This window comes from Haliotis rufescens, unplaced genomic scaffold, assembly GCF_023055435.1.
Source record: "Haliotis rufescens isolate VD_foot unplaced genomic scaffold, xgHalRufe1.0.p SCAF_9, whole genome shotgun sequence".
In the NCBI taxonomy this organism is placed as follows: domain Eukaryota; kingdom Metazoa; phylum Mollusca; class Gastropoda; order Lepetellida; family Haliotidae; genus Haliotis; species Haliotis rufescens.
Window position 1 is genome coordinate 19,658,921 of NW_025964383.1, and position 19,460 is coordinate 19,678,380.

Sequence of the window (19,460 nt, forward strand, 5' to 3'; positions counted from 1 at the left end):
CAGGTATTAATTAGATCATTCTCTTACGTGGAGAGGGGCGGTCGGGTAGCCTAGTGGTTAAAGCGTTCGCTCGTCACGCCGAAGACCCGGGTTCGATTCCCGACATGGGTACAATGTGTGAAGCCCATTTCTGGTGTCCCCCGCCGTGATATTGCTGGAATATTGCTAAAAGCGGCGTAAAACCAAACTCACTCACTCACTCTTACGTGGAGATAAACGTTCCCATAATGCAACATATACACACACTGCAAATTTACAACGGGATCGGGTGGTCAGGCACGCTTGGTTGATGCATGTTATCGGTCCCAATTGAGTGGATCGATGCTCATGATGTCAATCAATGGATTGTCTGGTCCAGACTCGATTATTTATAGACCGCCGTCAAATAGCTGGAATATTGCTGAAAACAACAAACCAACAAACCAAATCTGAATGATCAAATTTAGTTTATATTTTGACAGATTTTCGGTGTTGTATTAATTTTAGAGAAGGTTAAAATTTCAATATAAAACATGAACTATTTCAAGTTTAAATTCTTACTGGACGTTTCTGTGCATAAATGACTGATCAACAGGATATGTCTCTCTGGTATTCGTTTAAGTAGCACTCGGTGTGTTGAGGTCTGCGTGACTTACTGTTTAGTTCCACTGAAAAAAAATCACCGCTTTTATTATTCTCTTATGAAATCTTTTTCAGGGGATAACCGAAACTGGTTATTCTGTTATGTTGACGCGTCATGTTTAGCTGTTCGCGTTAATCACAAGTACTATTAACCGCGAGTAGTTAATAGCACCAGCTGTGCAGGTAAAGACTGTCAAGAGCTTTGTAAACCTTCATCTCGTGACTCTTGACTGACGTATTGAAGTTTACCATTTACAATGCATTAACGAGTATCAAGTGAATTGCTTGGTTAAACATTCTCAGACATATTTGTTAATCTACTTGGCATACCAACAATGCGATGATCTAATGGTATCCCAGGATAGCAATTATTCTATTTAGTCTAATATTCCACTGTAATAAAATGATGGCTGTCTCATGCTCAGGATTCTAAACTTGTGCATCCAACCACTGAAGTCCCAGAAAAGAGCACTCACGTGCACTAGAGCACCGAGGTTAAGTGCCTTACAAAAGCCACTGAAATTTCACTTCAGGGTTTTTAGAGAACGTTTGCGGAGAGTCTGGTCGGTAAATATGTCTCGTGCAGCCCTTAGGGTAAAATAAATGGATCGGATGAGATGGTATGAAAGAAATATAAAACATTCTCAACAGTTATGTGTAATTTCCTTATGCCACTGGAATACATACTCTAGTGTGCTGGAGGCCATCACTGGAAAGTCATGGAACTGTTGGATACTTATATTTTTTTCTCAGACGGACAGTTCATGACAGGCCGAGTAGTTCTAGTTTGTGGAATGTGTCTTTTAGGATATTAGAGAAAAACCGACGAGATACGAATACATGAATGGATCAAGCCTGATCTTTCGACCAAGGACACATGATCCAAACAATAAGCTATGTCACACAATATCGCTTCAACAGACCAATCAGCATTTGAAATCTCTAAATTGTACATGTGCCAACATCGGAAGTTATTACACTCGATTTCTTCGCACTTTTGGGGGAAATATTGTCAGATGACTGCCCCTTGATGCCGACTGACAAATACGGAGGACATCTGCTCTGGAAAGTGAGTGAGTGAGTTGGGTTTAACCGCTCTTAACAGTATTCCAGTCATATCACGGCGTGTCAGCTTAATTTTGGAGGAAAGCCCGAAGTGATGCAGGTCCCAGACGTTTACAACTTCGGTGAAACCCACGAGCACGGGTATGGTGCTGACATACCTAGAAACATAATCGGGGCGAACCGGGATTCGAACCCACAATCATCGGTTCCTTGCGTGCCCAAGGGACCAACTCGCGAATCGCGGCGCCTTAGACGACTGGGTCACCCGTGCCCTTTCTGCTCTGGTAAGAAGACTGACAAGTAACATTTTCAACTTGGGCAGAAAAGGTCTTCAGCAACCCACGCTTGCCGTAAAAGACGACTGTACTTGTCGTAAGACTGGTCCAGACTCGATTTTTTACAGACCGACATCATATACCTGAGACTGAGTGCGGGGTAAACAACAAACAAACAAACATTATAAGCCATGTCATCTCATATTGTTTAAAAAAAGCCTGTTCATAAAAAGGTCCATCATCTCTGAATCCATGTACCACTGAAAAGATACATCACTCTCGGCTAGCCTGACTCAATATGAGCAATGAGAATGTTGTAATTGTCAAAGAAACCGTGCGGGCCTAGATTATAAAAGGTCGTGAACACTTAATTGATTGTACATAGACGCCACCAAATTTGATTGGGTGGTCAGGCTCGGTGACTTTGATGATTGCGTATCATCGTGTCCCGACGGAGTAGGGCCTTGCTTTCGATATCAACATTATATAGCTACTCGCCTGTCTGCCCTGGACACGCTTGTTTATAGGTTGTCGTGATCAAATAGCTGGAACACTGGTGGACGTGCATTAGATTCACCCGCTCACGATAAAGTGTTTGTGCTTAATATGTCGGTAGTAAAAGGATATTTATTTGCAGTGGAGACTAAATATTTACCTCTTTGAACATTAGTTATTCCACAAAATCAATGCAGAAATTTGATAAGAAGTAAATGTTGTCAATACCATTAACAACATATTTTGGTGTGTTTAATTAGTCGATCTGTCTGTCTGCTGTTGAATTATTAACAAACTCGATTATTTACCGCCACTCATGATAAAGCTGGAGTAATGCTGACTGCAGTGTTACACAACGCTCCCTTCCTCCCTCCCTCACTGTACGCTTGTCGTAAGAGGCGACTAACGAGAGAGAGAGAGAGAGAGAGAGAGAGAGAGAGAGAGAGAGAGAGAGATGGGTTTAACGCCGATTTTAAAAGTATTACAGATATATCGCGGCGTGTCAGCTTAATGTGAAAGGAAAGCCCGAAGTGATACAGAAAGAATGAAAGCACGTCTAAGAAGTTATCTTAAATATAAATTTATATACGAAAATGAAACATAAAACTTCAAGTGTGTGAGTGAGTACGGTTTTACGCCGCTTTTAGCAATATTCTAGCCTAACTCACTCAATATTCCAGCAAATTCACGGCGGGGGACACTAGAAATGGGCTTCAGGTACTCGGGTCTACGCGGAATCATACAGTTTGCACATCGGTTTTTCGATTCATACCTCAATAAACCGAATAAAATACTGTCAATTCGTAATTGAAGTGAACAGATTCGGACTTGGTTCGTGCCAAAATATATTACTGTGGGAAAATAATTGTATAATTTTACGGTGTTCTTGTTTCCCTACGATCTGAACTTTCGGGAAGCAGGCGAGGAGATTCCTTTCGTATTCCAGAAAACCGAAGCCATCACCATGCTAGCTGATGGATCAGACTTTGCCTTCTTCGTTGGAGGAGACGTAAAGTGTTTCCACTGCTTTGTCTGTTGTTTGGTCTGTGGCTAATGGTGGTGCAAAAGAGACTCATCCATGGTTGCATATCTTCCAGCAAAATGCAAAATTTTGTTTGTTTGTTCTTTAACGCCGCAATCAGCAATATTCTAGCTATATGACGGCGGTCTGTAAAATACCAGACCAGACAATCCAGTGATTGACATCATGAGCATCGACCTACACAATTGGGATCGATGACATGTATCAACCAAGACAACCCGATCCTGTTAGTCGCCTTTAACGGCAAGTATGGGTTGCTGAAGACCTATTCTACCCCGGACTCTTCACGGGTCCCACGCCATTGGGATACGATGACATGCATCAACCAAGTCAGCGAGCCTGACCACCCGATCCCGTAAGTCGCATCTTACGACAAGCATAGTCGCCTTTTACGGCAAGCATGGGTTGCTGAAGACCTATCTATACGGATCTTCACGGGTTAAATGCAAAATCAGCTGGGTCTGCTTGAAGAAAAACGACGTAATTCGCACGAGAGATGATGAACCTGTAGCGTTTCTGATCAGGAGCCAGAAGCCTTAGGACCTAGTTTGCCTTTGGCATGTCCAGTTCATTCCGGAGAATGTTCTCAACTCAGTTCTGAGAGATGCCGACTGTATTTGCTACGTGAAGTGTGGTTCCTCGTCGTCAGCCATACTCATGTCGTGTAGTTTATAAACATTTTCCTTTGTGATGGCATTGAAGGTCTTCGTGATCTTTCTTCATCTTCTAGGCTCTCTTGCCCTCCTGAACTCCGCTGCCCTCCTGTTAACAGTGACAAAGGAAGGAGCTTTGTCCCCTGAAGGTGACACCACGTTCTCATGCACGGCTGTGTGAGTTTGCTCTTTCAGTTTGGGGTATTTGATGACAACGCAGTGGCTTCATCTTGTCCATTGTCATCAATAGAGATACACGCAAGAGGCGCTTGACTGGATCGGGTGGTCAGGCTCGCTGACTTGGTTGATTCGTGGATCGATGCTCATGATATTAATCACTGGATAGTCTGGTCCAGACTCGATTATTTACAGACCGCCGTCATATAGCTGGAATATTGCTGAGTGCGGCGTTAAACAACAAACCAACCTTTTAGAAATATGCTGCCTATTTGTATATTTGGTTTTAATCACCTTTATGCACAACAACCTTCTTTAGGGAACAAAAAGCCCGCAGTGAAGCAGGTCATCGTGTTGACAAACCTGGGATTCGAATGCACCATCGTCGGTATTTGGCAAACCCAAGGGATGATGTGTATGAAAGTACTATTTGGATAATGATAATGTCATTAAGGTCTAAACAGTTTTCTTTCAAAACAAATTAAGAAGTTGAAATATTGAATTAATTATGCTATCGATCAGATTTCCAGCCCGGTCAACAAAGAAACACTTCAGATTATTAATTGTATTAGGCGTATTCCAGTTTCACAGAATGAGTTAAAATTACAGATCCCAATCAACGCATGCTGGTCGTATGAGGAGACTAAATAGATCGGAAGGCGCACTCGTGAAGATTCCGGGGTAGAATAGGTCTTCAGCAACCCATACTTGCCGTAAAAGGCGACTATGCTTGTCGTAAAAGGCGACTAGCGGGATCGGGTGGTCAGACTCTCTGACTTGTTTGATACGTGTCATCGATCCCAATTTGCGTAGATCGCTGCTCATGTCAATCACTGGATTGTCTGGTCCAGACTCGATCATTTTACAGACCGCTGTCATATAGCTGGAATATTGCTGAGTGCGTCGTTAAACAACAAACCAACCAACCAATCACATCACAGAGACGAGAAGCTGTATTGGATACAGTCATAATTGTTTCGTTCTGAAGACATGTCTGTGCAGCTTGTACGTCCGACGTCTTAAAGGTTCTTTCATTTCCCGCTTTCAGTGAAACAAGAGCACGATACTGTGAATTCCACACAGTTCGCTGGTGTCGAAAGAGTCGCCATCTTTATTGATACAAAGAATGGCGTGGCACGGACCAAATCACACATCTGGAACCGTTTTACCATCATATAAATCATAGAACTTTATTTCTTGACATAGGTCAGCTCAAAACGGATTGATATGCTATATTCTGTTTTAAATACCTTCATGTAATACTCTGTTTTTACTTCGATCGTAATGGATCCCCATTTTCTTTCTTTTTACATTTGTCTGGCGTGGACGCGACTCTGCAGCTCTCGCGAAAAAAAAGAATTTGTTTGATTATTAGCTAGATCTACGTCCTTTGAAGGAATAGGAGTGAGTGATGGAATATACGATTTACGATGATCCATGCCATAGATCAAAAGGATCGATTGAAGCACGCCGAGAAATAGATTCGCCGATTACACTTATGTGGGGAATCGAACCCAGGTCGTCACGAGACAAATAGCTTCTATGATGTAGGATTTCATTATCTTTTTGGAACTTTGCCAAGAACTTTAACTTTCCGACAGGATTTAACGAGCCCCAGTAAATGATATCGGTATTCTAATAAATAGGACCGCGGGCAACATGATAGAAATTCCCTATGTAACATCAAGCTACAGAAATACATTTTCACTTGTGAGAAACAGAACAGTATGGCAAGGTAACCTGACACTAGCGAACATTGATACAACGGAGACGCCAGAAACTATATATTTTTTTAATATTATGTCCAGTCGGGTAGTACAAGTGTCCCGGGTAGAATAGGTCTTCAGCAACCCATGCTTGCCGTAAAAGGCGACTATGCTTGCCGTAAAAGGTGACTAACGGGATCGGGTGATCAGGCTCGCTGACTTGGTTGATGCTCATGATGTCAATCATTGGATTGTCTGGTGCAGATTCGATTATTTACAGACCGCCGTCATATAGCTGGAATAGTGCTGAATGCGGAGTTAACCAACCAACCATTAACATCTTGGGATCGACATCAAGTATATATCATTACAGAGACGAGAAGCAGTAACTACGGTACTGTTTGTTTTTTCTTCCAGTTTGGGAAGAAATGCCTGACTGGATATAATCATAATTGTTTCGGCTTGACAACATGCTGTCTGTATGCTGTGTTCGTCTGGCGGATTAAGGTCCTCTCCCTTTCTACTTTTGAATAAAACAAGAGCCCACTGCTGTGAATTCCACACAATTCGCCCACATCTCCCCATCGCGTGTCCGCGCCATTATCATGTAAATAACCAGAAGGATCAAATTAGACAGGAATAGATCTGGGACCGTTTTACTGATAGATGAGTCTTTAAGAATTTACATCTTGACATCGATCAGATGAAGTGATTGGTATACTATGTGCTGATTTTAAAAGCCTGAGTGTAATATTCCGTTTCGTTTTGAACTATTTGAACTGAGTTGGAATATTAGGAGATAAACATACTTTGTTTTCAATGATGCATGTCATCGTATCCCTATTGCGTGGGAACCGTGAAGATCCGGGGTAGAATAGGTCTTAAGCAATCTATGCTTGCCGTAAAAGGCGACTAACCTGATCGGGTGGTCAGGCTCGCAGACTTGGTTGATGCATGTCATCGTATCCCTATTGCGTGGGAACCGTGAAGATCCGGGGTAGAATAGGTCTTCAGCAACCAATGCTTGCCGTAAAAGGCGACTATGCTTGCCGTAAAAGACGACTAACGGGATCCGGTGGTCAGGCTCGCTGACTTGGCCGATGCATGTCATCGTATCCCTATTGCGTGGGAACCGAGAACATCCGGGGTAGAATAGGTCTTCAGTAACCCATGCTTGCCGTAAAAGGCGACTATGCTTGCCGTAAAAGCGACTAACGGGATCGGGTGGTCAGGCTTCCTGACTTGGTTGATGCATGTCATCGTATCCCTATTGCGTGGGAACTGTGAAGATCCGGGTTTGAATAGGTCTTCAGCGACCCTTGCTTGTTGTAAAAGGCGACTAACAGGATCGGGTGGGCAGGCTCGCTGACTTGGCCGATGCATGTCATCGTATCCCTATTGCGTGGGAACCGTGAAGATCCGGGGTGGAATAGGTCTTCAGCAACCTATGCTTGTCGTAAAAGGCGACTAGACCGCCTCCGTTGTCTAATGGTAGAGCGTCCGGCCGGAGAGCGGAAGGTTTGGGGTTCGATCCCCAGCCGCGTCATACCAAAAGATGGTACTTGTTGTTACCCTGTCTGGCGCTCGGCATTAAGGGGCTAAAACAAGGACTGGTCGGCTCGGAGTCAGCATACTGTGTCTGAGTGGGGTATTCATGTTAAACTGCGGCATGGTATCTCAGTGTGCTAGCACTATATATCGGCATTAGTCCGGACTAGTACAAGCAGCCACACACACACACACATACACGTGCATGCACGTCACTATATAAGTGCAATAATCTTGGACGCGACGTTAAACCCCATTTCACCTCACCGTAAAAGGCGACTTACGGGATCGGGTGGCCAGGCTCGCTGACTTGGTTGATGCATGTCATCGTATCCCTATTGCGTGGGAACCGTGAAGATCCGGGGTAGAATAGGTCTTCAGCAACCCATGCTTGCCGTAAAAGGCGACTATGCTTGTCGTAAAAGGCAACTAACGGGATCGGGTGGTCAGGCTCGCTGACTTGGTTGATGCATGTCATCGTATCCCAATTGTGTGGATCGATGTCCATGCTATTAATGAATGGATTGTCTGGTCTAGACTCGATTATTTACAGACCGCTGAAATAATTATGAGTGCGGCGTTAAACAACTACTACTACAACATACTCTAAACAAGGACAAAACAGATGATAAACATTTGATGGTATTTCTATTCATACATTATGATTGTAAGACGGGTAAACACAAGGTAGAACCGTCCGACATGTGACTAATGTGATTTACCCCCACTAAGGTTTTCGTAATCTGATATCGCACTGCAAATACCTGGATTGATTCTACGGGCAACATCTGTAGTGAACGTGAACGTTAGTTTGTCAAACACTTCATGGCGTGCCAGGCTGACACCATTAGCTATTGACACTCCATACTAAATGGAGTCGGTGCAAGTGCAAACGTCAACGTAAGACAATAATAATCAGTCGCGTATGATCCCCAGCGTGGTGGCCTAGCTTTGGTTACTGGTGGCCTATATAGCCCGTGTTTTAAAACCATACATTATATTGTTATACTCAAATATCTTTCATAAATTGTGTGTAAATATAGTATGCTCAAATCTGTTTCATGAAATGTTCTTAAATATTACTTTGAATAAATGACTCAATTATTATTATATCAATTGAGTGAGTGAGTGAGTTTAATTAAAGTCACGTCGGCAATATTTCAGCCATAATGTGACTTGAACAAGTTATACAATAGGTATAAAAACTGTCGACGAGGGACAGTATAAAAACCAGCAATATATCACAGATTGACCCAAAACTAGTTGTAGAACACTAAAGATTTCTGATTATTAAGGTACGACACAATATAAAAATGGGGCTATAGATCGCCAGCAACAAGGGTAAGATCACCATACTGGGGACCAAGGGGACTTACGGTACCTCTGCTACCTGCATGGTTCCCCAGCAGGATTTACACTTCCCCGAGTTACTGGTGATTATTGCGAGTTTAGTTAGATATTAAAAGTTAACAAATATTCTGCAGTTAAAATAGAGGTAGATATAAATATACTTTGAAAGAGGTGGTCTTACATACCCTCTCAGGGGGACAATAATTTTACGCTACTTCAACCCCCGTCGAGGGTATAGCCACGAACAGTCTCAGTTACTAATTATACACTACCGATTTATAAAATACATAACTTTTTACATCAAAATTTGTGAATGAGATCTATATCTTTTAAAAAGGTAATGATTAAATGTGAATTAACATTGCTAAAGAGGTCCTTCACTGTTTTGACAGTAAAATATTTATCCCTTGTTATTATATCAAACTTGGTCTCGTCGCTATATGGTTGAAATAATGCCGAAGCGTCGTTAAATTTTAACTCAACTCAGAAACAGATTCCATGGGGCGCAAGGTAAAAAGAGGTTGGTTGGTTGGTTGTTTAACGCCGCACTCCAACTCCGCAATATTCCAACTTTATGACGGCGGTCTATATAAATAATCGAGTCTGGACCAGACAATCCAGTGATATCATGAGCATCGATCCACGCAATGGGGATCGATGACATGCATCAACCAAGTCAGCGAGCCTGACCACCCGATCCCGTAAAAAGAGGGATGAATATTATATGAAGGGAACGCTGGAAACCCGGGATAGTGTTATTTCTGTAAAATCCTAAGTTTTGCTCTCTATATTTTCACTGTAGGTCACCTTCATGTGAAATATACATTTGTAAATGTCAACGTTATTCCAGCTAAAAGACGGCAACCCGTAAACAATCGAATCCCGTGATTGACATAATTGATATTATACGCTAAAAACCCATGCTAGTGTTATTTCTCTTTGTTGTTTAACGCCGCACTCAACAATATGATGGCGGTCTGTAAATAATCGAGTCTGGATCAGACAATCCAGTGATTGATATCATGAGCATCAATTCACGCAATTGGATGTTATTTCTGTTTTGATAACTTTATTCTCACTGTAGCTCCAGACCCGGGCCAGAAAAGGTCTTCAGCAACCCATGATGCCGTCAAAAACAACAACCACTGTAGCTCCTTTCGGATAAGAATTGTACATTTGTACGTATTTGATATTCGAGCTATACTGAGAAAAGTCTCGTGAATTCTACTTTGATTGTTTGTTTGTTGTTTAACGCCGCACTCAGCAATATTCCACCTATATAACGGCGGTCTGTAAATAATCGAGTGTGGACCAGACAATCCAGTGATTCATGTCATTATATTAGCATCGATCCACGCAATTGGGATCGATGACATGCATCAACCAAGTCAGCGAGCCTGACCACCCGATCCCGTTAGTCGCCTCTTACGACAAGCATATTCGTTTAACAAACAAACAAACAAACAAACAAATTAACTGGTCATCGTGATACTGGTGACAGGCATAAAACAATAGTCACACTCACTCTTTTAAACTTCGTGTATCTTTTAAATTGTTTGCTTTTTGACACCGCGATATTCCAGCTGTACGGCGTGTAAATAATCAAGGTATGGACGGACAATCCAGTTACAGAAGTCATGAACGACCCACGCACTTGGCACATATGCACAACGGTCAATGTCGTCCTTCAACGTTTGGGAGCAGTGAAAATGCCCCAGGATACATTTTGCCATCCACCAGACAATGAATAACGTACACCTGCAACCACAAGCTAAGGCAAACAAAGAAAGTACCATCCATAAACATGATGTCAGCTTCACTCAGCATTTCGATTCCAACATCTCAGTGGTTGCAAAGAAGTTAAGTAAGTCATCAATCAAAGCATGTATAGCCAGTGGGTAATACCCACTGATATGATAATTATTGTAGGCCATAGCGGTTGGTTGGTTGGTTTGTTGTTTTACGCCGCACTCAGCAATATTCCAGCTATATGACGGCGGTCTGTAAATAATCGAGTCTGGACCAGACAATCCAGTGATTAATATCATGAGCATCTGTCCACGCAATTGGGATCGATGACATGCATCAACCAAGTCAGCGAGCCTGACCACCCGATCCTGTTAGTCGCCTTTTACGACAAGCATAGTCGCCTTTTACGGCAAGCATGGGTTGCTGAAGACCATATGGGGTGTAGGCGATATGAGGGCAAGCCATGGACGGACAATCCAGTTACAGAAGTCATGAACGACCCACGCATTTGGCACATATGCACAACGGTCAATGTCGTCCTTCAACGTTGAAATTACATTGGTTATTGATTTGAAAATTAAAATGACGTTGCATCAACATCAAATATGTGCACTAATTCACAGTAAATAGTTTACGTCATCATTGTTGACGTCATTCGAATCTTATTGTGACGTAAGGTTGGAGTGACCACACTAGAAATGACGCCATAGGTGACGATTGTTGACGTCATTCGACAATCGTAGTTTTCTAAAACGGTGGTCGTGATCAGTGCTTATTTTGAAGTGGAACTCAAAAGGATTAAGAAATAAACGACAAAACAGAATTTATATTACACTCCCATGTGGGTCATATTGATTTCACGAAACGCGTGTAAGAACTACTCTACTACCCTCGCTCGGAAAATAAAAGAATTCTGACACTCGTTTTGTGAAATAAATCTTACACACATACTCGTATTTATTCTCTATTTATGTTTCGTTTATTTTTTGGAACAGTATAATTGTATAGTAAGCCTGTGTGACTGATTCCGTTGTTTTAATGTGCGTTGCGACCAGATCCGATGATTACAGTGCTTTGAGTTAATACTTTCGGTCTATTATTATTTTCTCTCATTTAATGTTATCAGTTGACCATCAATCATCGCTATGAGAAAAACAAACTTTGTTCCAGAAAATACTGCTGCGTGTTGGAAATTACCGCGTTAGATCGAGGCATATACTCGTATATAATGACCAATTTAATAACGTAACAAAATCCTTAAAGATACAGTTACTACCCGTTGTTTTCTTTGCTCTATTAAGACAATGAGTTACGGTGTCATAAAAGGTAAAGATGTTGTTTTGTCCAACATAACTGCAGAAATAAGGGATATATATATATATATATATAATTATCTAAATTCATTTGTCCTCCGTCCAGACAATCCAGTGATTGACATGCGCATCGATCCACGCAATTCGGACACGACGACATGCATCAAACCAAGTCAGTGAGCCTGACCACCCGATCAAGCATTATCGCCTTTTAAACAAGCATGGGCTGGCGAAGACCTATTCAACCCCGTGTGAGATCCGGGCTAGAATAGGTCTTCAGCAACCCATGCTTGCCGTAAAAGGCGACTGATGGGATCTGGTGGTCAGGTTCTCTGACTTGGTTGATGCATGTCATCGTATCTCAATTGCGTGGATCGATGTTCTTGATATTAATCACTGGATTGTCTGGTCCAGACTAGGATTATTTACAGAACGCCGTCATACAGCTGGAATATTGCTAAGTGCGGCGTTAAACAACAAACCAAACCAAAACCGTACCCCGGATCTTCGTGGGTCATCAACCAAGGTTTGTTTGTTACTCCCTAACATTCTTCCAATACCATTTGGGGGCACGGGTGGCCCAGTCGTCTAAGGCGCCGCGATTCGCTGTGCAGAGTTGCGTCCCTTGGACACGCCAGAAACCTATGATTGTGGATTCGAATCCCGGTTCGCCCCGATTATGTTTCTAGGTTTGTCAGCACCATACCCGTGCTCGTGGGTTTCACCGAAGTGGTAAACGTCTTAGACCTGCATCACTTCGGGCTTTCCTCCCACATTAAGCTGACACGCCGTGATATAACTGGAATACTGTTAAAAGCGGCGTTAAACCCAACTCACTCACTCACTCCAATACCATTTACAGGATAGTTGTAATGAAACGGACCCGTGAAGATTCCGGGGTAGAATGGGTCTTTAGCAACCCATGCTTGCCGTAAAAGGCGACTACGCTTGTCGAAAGAGGCGACTAACGGGATCGGGTGGTCAGGCTCGCTGACTTGGTTTGATGCATGTCATCGATCCCAATTGCGTGGATCGATGCTCATGATATTAATCACTGGATTGTCAGGTCCAGACTCGATTATTTACAGACCGTTGTCATATTGCTGAGTGCGACGTTAAACAACAAACAAACAAACAAACAAAATGTAATGAAACAGATATTCATATTGACAGACAAAGAAAATAATTCAGAAAAAAATTCAGCTGGGGTAAGAGTATTCGGCGTCACGGCAGTCATCACTTGCTTGTAAACATAGCTGTCAGTCGGTTGCGAGTTTCATCTCGAAGCATGGTTTGGGGCCACACCATTGTTGGCAGCGGTAGGATTAGAGAGCTCCGCGTACGGGATATCGCTGTGAGGAGCTTCAGGTTACATCTTCGACCACTTGATGTATGAACAGAATTATCATCAAATGTTTATGATTTTTTTTAATTGTTTATTTGTTGTTTAACGCCACACTCAGCAATATTCCAGCTATATGACCGCGGTCTGTTAAATAATCGAGTCTGGACCAGACAATCCAGTGATTGACATCATGAGCATCGATCCACGCAATTGTTTATGATCTGTATTGTCCTCGGTTAGATTATGTCCCTTTCTGTGGCTCCTATATTAGTATTTACAAACGAGTTTTAAATTAGAAACTATTCATATTGTCTAAGTGAACTTTACCCTTGTACTTTTGTTTGTGCGGCGTTAAACAACAATGCAAACCAAATCTAGTAGTTTGTTTGTTTTCCTCGCCTCTCACCATAAACAAGTTCTACTGGGGACCCGGAATCCCCACTTTGTTAGAAATTTGATGCACCAATTTCTTAACGTTGTGAAAGCTGGACATACTATCAATAATATAATGGACATATTATCAATGAAACATGGGATGATCATCGACAACGAGCTCTATGTCATATAAACCGCACGCAGCAGGATCTGGCGTTACACAGATCGAGTGAAATCATGCAATGTCACTCCAATGAACCCCAGAGGGACTTTCGATTTTCTTCACGGAAATGGTGATAATCCCTTATTCCGAACTCAAATGTCAATTTTAACTTCATGTCGAGCAACACTCCAGTAGCTGCAGCCTTTGGTGTCTTCGTTTCATTTTTTGTTGTTTAACGCCGGACTCAGCAATATTTCAGCTATATGACGGCGGTCTGTAAATAATCGAGTCAGGGAACCTGACCACCAGATCCCGTTATTTGCCTCTTACGAAGCAACCCATACTTGTCGTAAAAGGCGACTAACGGGATCGGGTGTTCAGGCTCGCTGACTTGGTTGATGCATGTCATCGATCCCAATTGCGTGGATCGATGCTCATGATATTAATCACTGGATTGTCTGGTCCAGACTCGATTATTTACTGACCGCCGTCATATAGCTGGAATATTGCTGAGTGCGGCGTTAAACAACAAACCAACCAAAGCCTCTTCCGACAAGCATAATGGCCTTTTACTGCAAGCATGGGTTGCTGAAGACACCCTTGTACTACCTGACTGGAAATATAATTTAAATTTATAGTTCCTGGCACCAATCTTAGCTTTGCCAAACTGTTCTCAACTGTTTTGAACACATGAAATATTATGTATATAATCTCCTTTCATGTTAAATTTGGAATTTCTTTCATGTTGCCTGCGTTTTATGTACTAGAATACCAATATCATTCACTGGAATGGGTTTGCCTAATCCGGTCGGATAGATAAAGTTCTTTGCGAACTTTCCCCAGACTTTTTCTTCAGCAACGCATGTCGTTGATGAAGCAGCAGATGTAGGTTGATTAATCACTGAGTAGACTTTCTGAACCAACCAACCAACCAACCAATTACTACGTCTTCGTTGATGGTTGGTTTGTTGTTTAACGCCGCACTCAGCAATACGTTTCTTTAAGTGATGATGTTGATAACCAGACGGACCAAATCAGACAGGAATATATGTGGGACCGTTTTACCATCAGAAGGCTTCATATCTTAACATTGACGAACTCAAAACGGATTAATATACTATATGCTAACAAGAGCACTATGTAAATTCCGAACACAGACCCGTGAAGATCCGGGGTAGAATAGGTCTTCAGCAACCCATGCTTGTCGTAAAAGGTGACTATATGCTTGCCGTAAAAGGTGACTATGCTTGTCGTAAAAGGCGACTAACGGGATCGGGTGGTCAGGCTCGCTGACTTGGTTGACGCATGTCATCGATCCCAATTGCCTGGATCGATGCTCATGATATTAATCACTGGATTGTCTGGTCCAGACTCGATTATTTACAGACCGCCGTCATATAGCTGAAATATTGCTGAGTGCGGCGTTAAACAACAAACCAACCAACCAATCACTTCGTCTTCGTTGGTTGGTTGGTTGTCACGCTGAGGACCTGAGTTCGATTCCCGACATGGGTACAATGTGTGAAGCCCATTTCTGGTGTTCCCCACCGTGATATTGCTGGAATATTGCTAAATGTGGCCGTAAAACCAAATTCACTCACTCACCCACGCAGTGAGTAAAAGAGTCAGTTCGTTGCGTGATTATCGTTTTACGCCGCGCTCAGCAATATTCCAGCTACATGACGGCGGTCTGTAAATAATCCAGTCTGGACAAGACAATCCAGTGATTGATATCATGAGCATCGATCCAGGCAATTGGGATCGATGACATGCATCAACAAAGTCAGCGAGCGAGCCTGACCACCCGATCCCGTTAGTCGCCTTTTGCGAACGCGGGATGTTCTGGACGGGATACATGTGGGTAAGAAAAAGTAGTTTTGCTCCATCTTTGCTCAAAATCCCAAAGCTGTTGACTATAAATAAAGCTGGACACTTCTTACTCGAGTATCTCATTGTCGAACAGCAACAGATACCTTCCTTCATCTGCTCAGTTTATTGGCGCATTGCGTGCGTAAATTGAGCTCAATTGTAGTTAGAGGCGTGTGTTAAGAGGTGCGTCTCTCCTCTGCCGTCTATTCCGGAAAGACATTATACGGCGTTATTTGTTAAGATTATGTTATTTTTCTTCCATGAGAGGTATTTTGGACAACCTGCCCGCCTGAACTTACAACTTCATGTGCTAACCATCGACGCTGTTGTGGTCCACGACCCGTTTTGCGTATCTGAACTGTTGGATGGATCTACATGATTCGTGTTTTTGCTGTTGCTTTGCTTACAGATCATCCACTCCACGTCTAAAACCCGTTCGTCTCGTTTTTTCTTAAAATCCACACGTCATTACGTAATTGTCCACGGTGTATATATGTCTGTTTAGCAGAGTGATAAACATGTAGAATGTGGATTAACCGTATTCTGACATTTAATCGGTATAAAACATCTATTCACGACTGTCGTCGTTTCACAAATTCTATCTCCGAGTATTGATACTTTTAGCACAGTGTAGTTACAAGCACCCTTTCACAGGCATGTGGAGGGGGAGGGGGAGGGGTTTGGGGCAGTGGGATAGCCTTAAGGTAAAAACGGTCGCTTGTCATGCCGAAGACCCGGGTTCGATTCCCCACATGGGTACAATGTGTGAAGCCCATTTCTGGTGCCCGCCTACCGTGATATTGTTGGAATATTGCTAAAAGCGGCGTAAAACCAAACTCACTCACTCACTCATAGACACGTGGAGGACATGTCCAAATTTTAAACATGAGGACGAAAATTATGTCCAATGCAATTCCCTATTATGACATGTACCATTTGTTTTCAGAGGAACAATATGCCTTTTCATGTGTTTGTGACGGTTGTTTGTTTGGTGATTAACGCCGCACTCATCACTATTCCAGCTCTGCGACGGTGGTCTGTACATAATCGAGTCTGGAGCAGACAATCCAGTGATTGACAACCTGAGCATCGATCTACGCAATTGGGATCGATGACATGCATCAACCAAATCAACAAGCCTGCCCATCCGATCCCGTTAGTGGCCCCTTACGACAAGCATTGGATCTTCACGGGTCGGCGATGGAGTCAACAATTATCATCCATAATTGATGACTTTATTAAGTGACACTTAAAACCCATATTTCCATATTCATGATCTTCTAATTTATCTGCTGAAGGTAGACTACGTACAAAACCTTGCTGCAGTGATAATTTCATGTGACGTTAATCAAAGAAACATATATGCGATTAATACACGGACTGAATACCATACTTGATGAGATTAACTAATCCAATTCAGAAATACCTCTCCACGTTTTCCAAAATAGATTGTAAGGAAGTCAGTACGTTATGGTCGACATTGTTCATAAATTCATGTCAAAATTGCATTTTCCACGCTTCATCAAGGGAGGGGATAAATCTAAAATCAATATATCTAATCGTTGGAATTCCATGATCTTTATTAGATAGCTACATGTACCGTAACGACTTCAAAGAGTCGATATGCATGAAAACAATTGATATTATTATCAACAATTGGATCAGCACAACAATTATGATGAGTTGAATAACGAATGCGTTGCATCGCAAATACACATCACATTAACGACAATAAGACTGAAATGGAAGACCCATTAGTGAAATGACGCAAACGTTTTCTCTCACACTTTCTCCGGTAAAATAATGTTCTTGATAAGATAAGATTCAATTTGGTAATTGAGTCTCACTAAACCATTAACGCTATTGTAACACCCGAAAATTCAACTCCTGGAAATTGCAACACTGGATTACTGCTCTTAAACAAGTTGAGCCAAACATTTAGTCTCTTGGATGTTTTCTTTGCTGCTGCAGATATAAATGCCATGAGTTGGTTGGTTGGTTGTTTAACGCCGGACCGAGCAATATTCCAGCTATATGACGGCGGTCTGTAAAATAATCGAGTCTGGACCAGACAATTCAGTGATTGATGTCATGAGCATCGATCCACGCAGTTGGGATACGATGACATGCATCAGCCAAGTCAGTGAGCCTGGCCACCCGATCCCGTTAGTCGCCGTTTACGGCAAGCATGGGTTCCTGAAGACCTATTCTACCCCGGATCATCACGGGTATAAATGCCATGAGAGCCTTGTGAAACATCACATCACACTGAACAAGATTGGTTGGTTGGTTTGTTGTTGGCAGACCCGTGAAGATTCCGGGGTAGAATAGGTCTTCAGCAACCCATGCTTGCCGTAAAAGGTGACTAGGGTTGTCTTAAAAGGCGACTAACGGGATCGGGTGGTCAGGCTCGCTGACTTGGTTGATGCATGTCATCGATCCCAATTGCGTGGATCGATGCTCATATGCATGCTATTAATCACTGGATTGTGACTTGTCTGGTCCAGACCCGATTATTTACAGACCGCCGTCATAAAGCTGGAATATTGTTGAGTGCGGCGTTAAACAACAAACCAACCAACCAACAACTTTTTACGGCAAACATGGGTTTCTGAAGACCTATTCTACCCTGGATCTACACTGAACACGAAGAGATATCAGTCATGACATTAACTGACGCTACAGCCTAACATGACGTGTTCACTCACACGCATCTAACTGAATATGACACTGTGGGCAGCTCAATGCTGGTCGTAAAAGGCTAATAAACCAGACAAGTTGGCAAAGATCCGTGACGTGGCTGATTACGTGTTATCGCGCCCCGATAGCTTATTGTTTCAGTTACTGTCTTGTCTAGACGTCGATATAGGGTGTGAATAATACTGAATCATCTGACCACGAATAACGAATAAATATGTATGCTTTTATACAGGTTGGTTTGTTATCCCCCGCCGGGCCAGAATGGCCGAAGGGGGATTATGTCGTGGCGCAGTCCGTCCGTCCGTCCGTCCGTCCGTCCCACAGAGGGTACTAAGCTTGTGAACTCAACTCCTCCTACAGTTTCCAGAGAATATCCCTGACACTCTACACACAAGATGTCGACACGTTGATGATAGTATTACGCATATCGCAGTCCCGTTTCACTTCGACTAATTTTGACAGAGTTACTGCCCCTGTTTTACGGAGCTTCATTTGCCTAATTGTGAGAGAGGGTACTAAGCTTGTGAAATCAACTCCTCCTACAGTTTCCAGAGAATATCCCTGACACTCTACACACGAGATGTCGACATGTTGATGATACGCATATCGCAGTCCCGTTTCATTTCGACTAATTTTGACAGAGTTACTGCCCCTGTTTTACGGAGCTTCAGTTGACTCGTTAAAAAAAAATCATGCGGGGGATGTTGTGCTCTAAGAGCACTCTTGTTTGTTGTTTTACACCGCACTCAGCAATATTCCAGCTATATGACAGAGATATGTAAATAATCGAGTCTGGACCAGACAATTCAGCGATTGACATGATGAACATCGATCCACGCACTTGATATGACGTGCATCAACCAAGTCAGCGAGCCTGACCACCCGATCCCGCTAGTCGCCTATTACGGCAAGAATGGGTTGCTGAAGACCTATTCTACCCGGGATCTTCACGGGTCTTTATACAGGTTGTATAAGGGATTGTGCAAGGGAAGCTATTTTCCCCTTCTTTGTTGG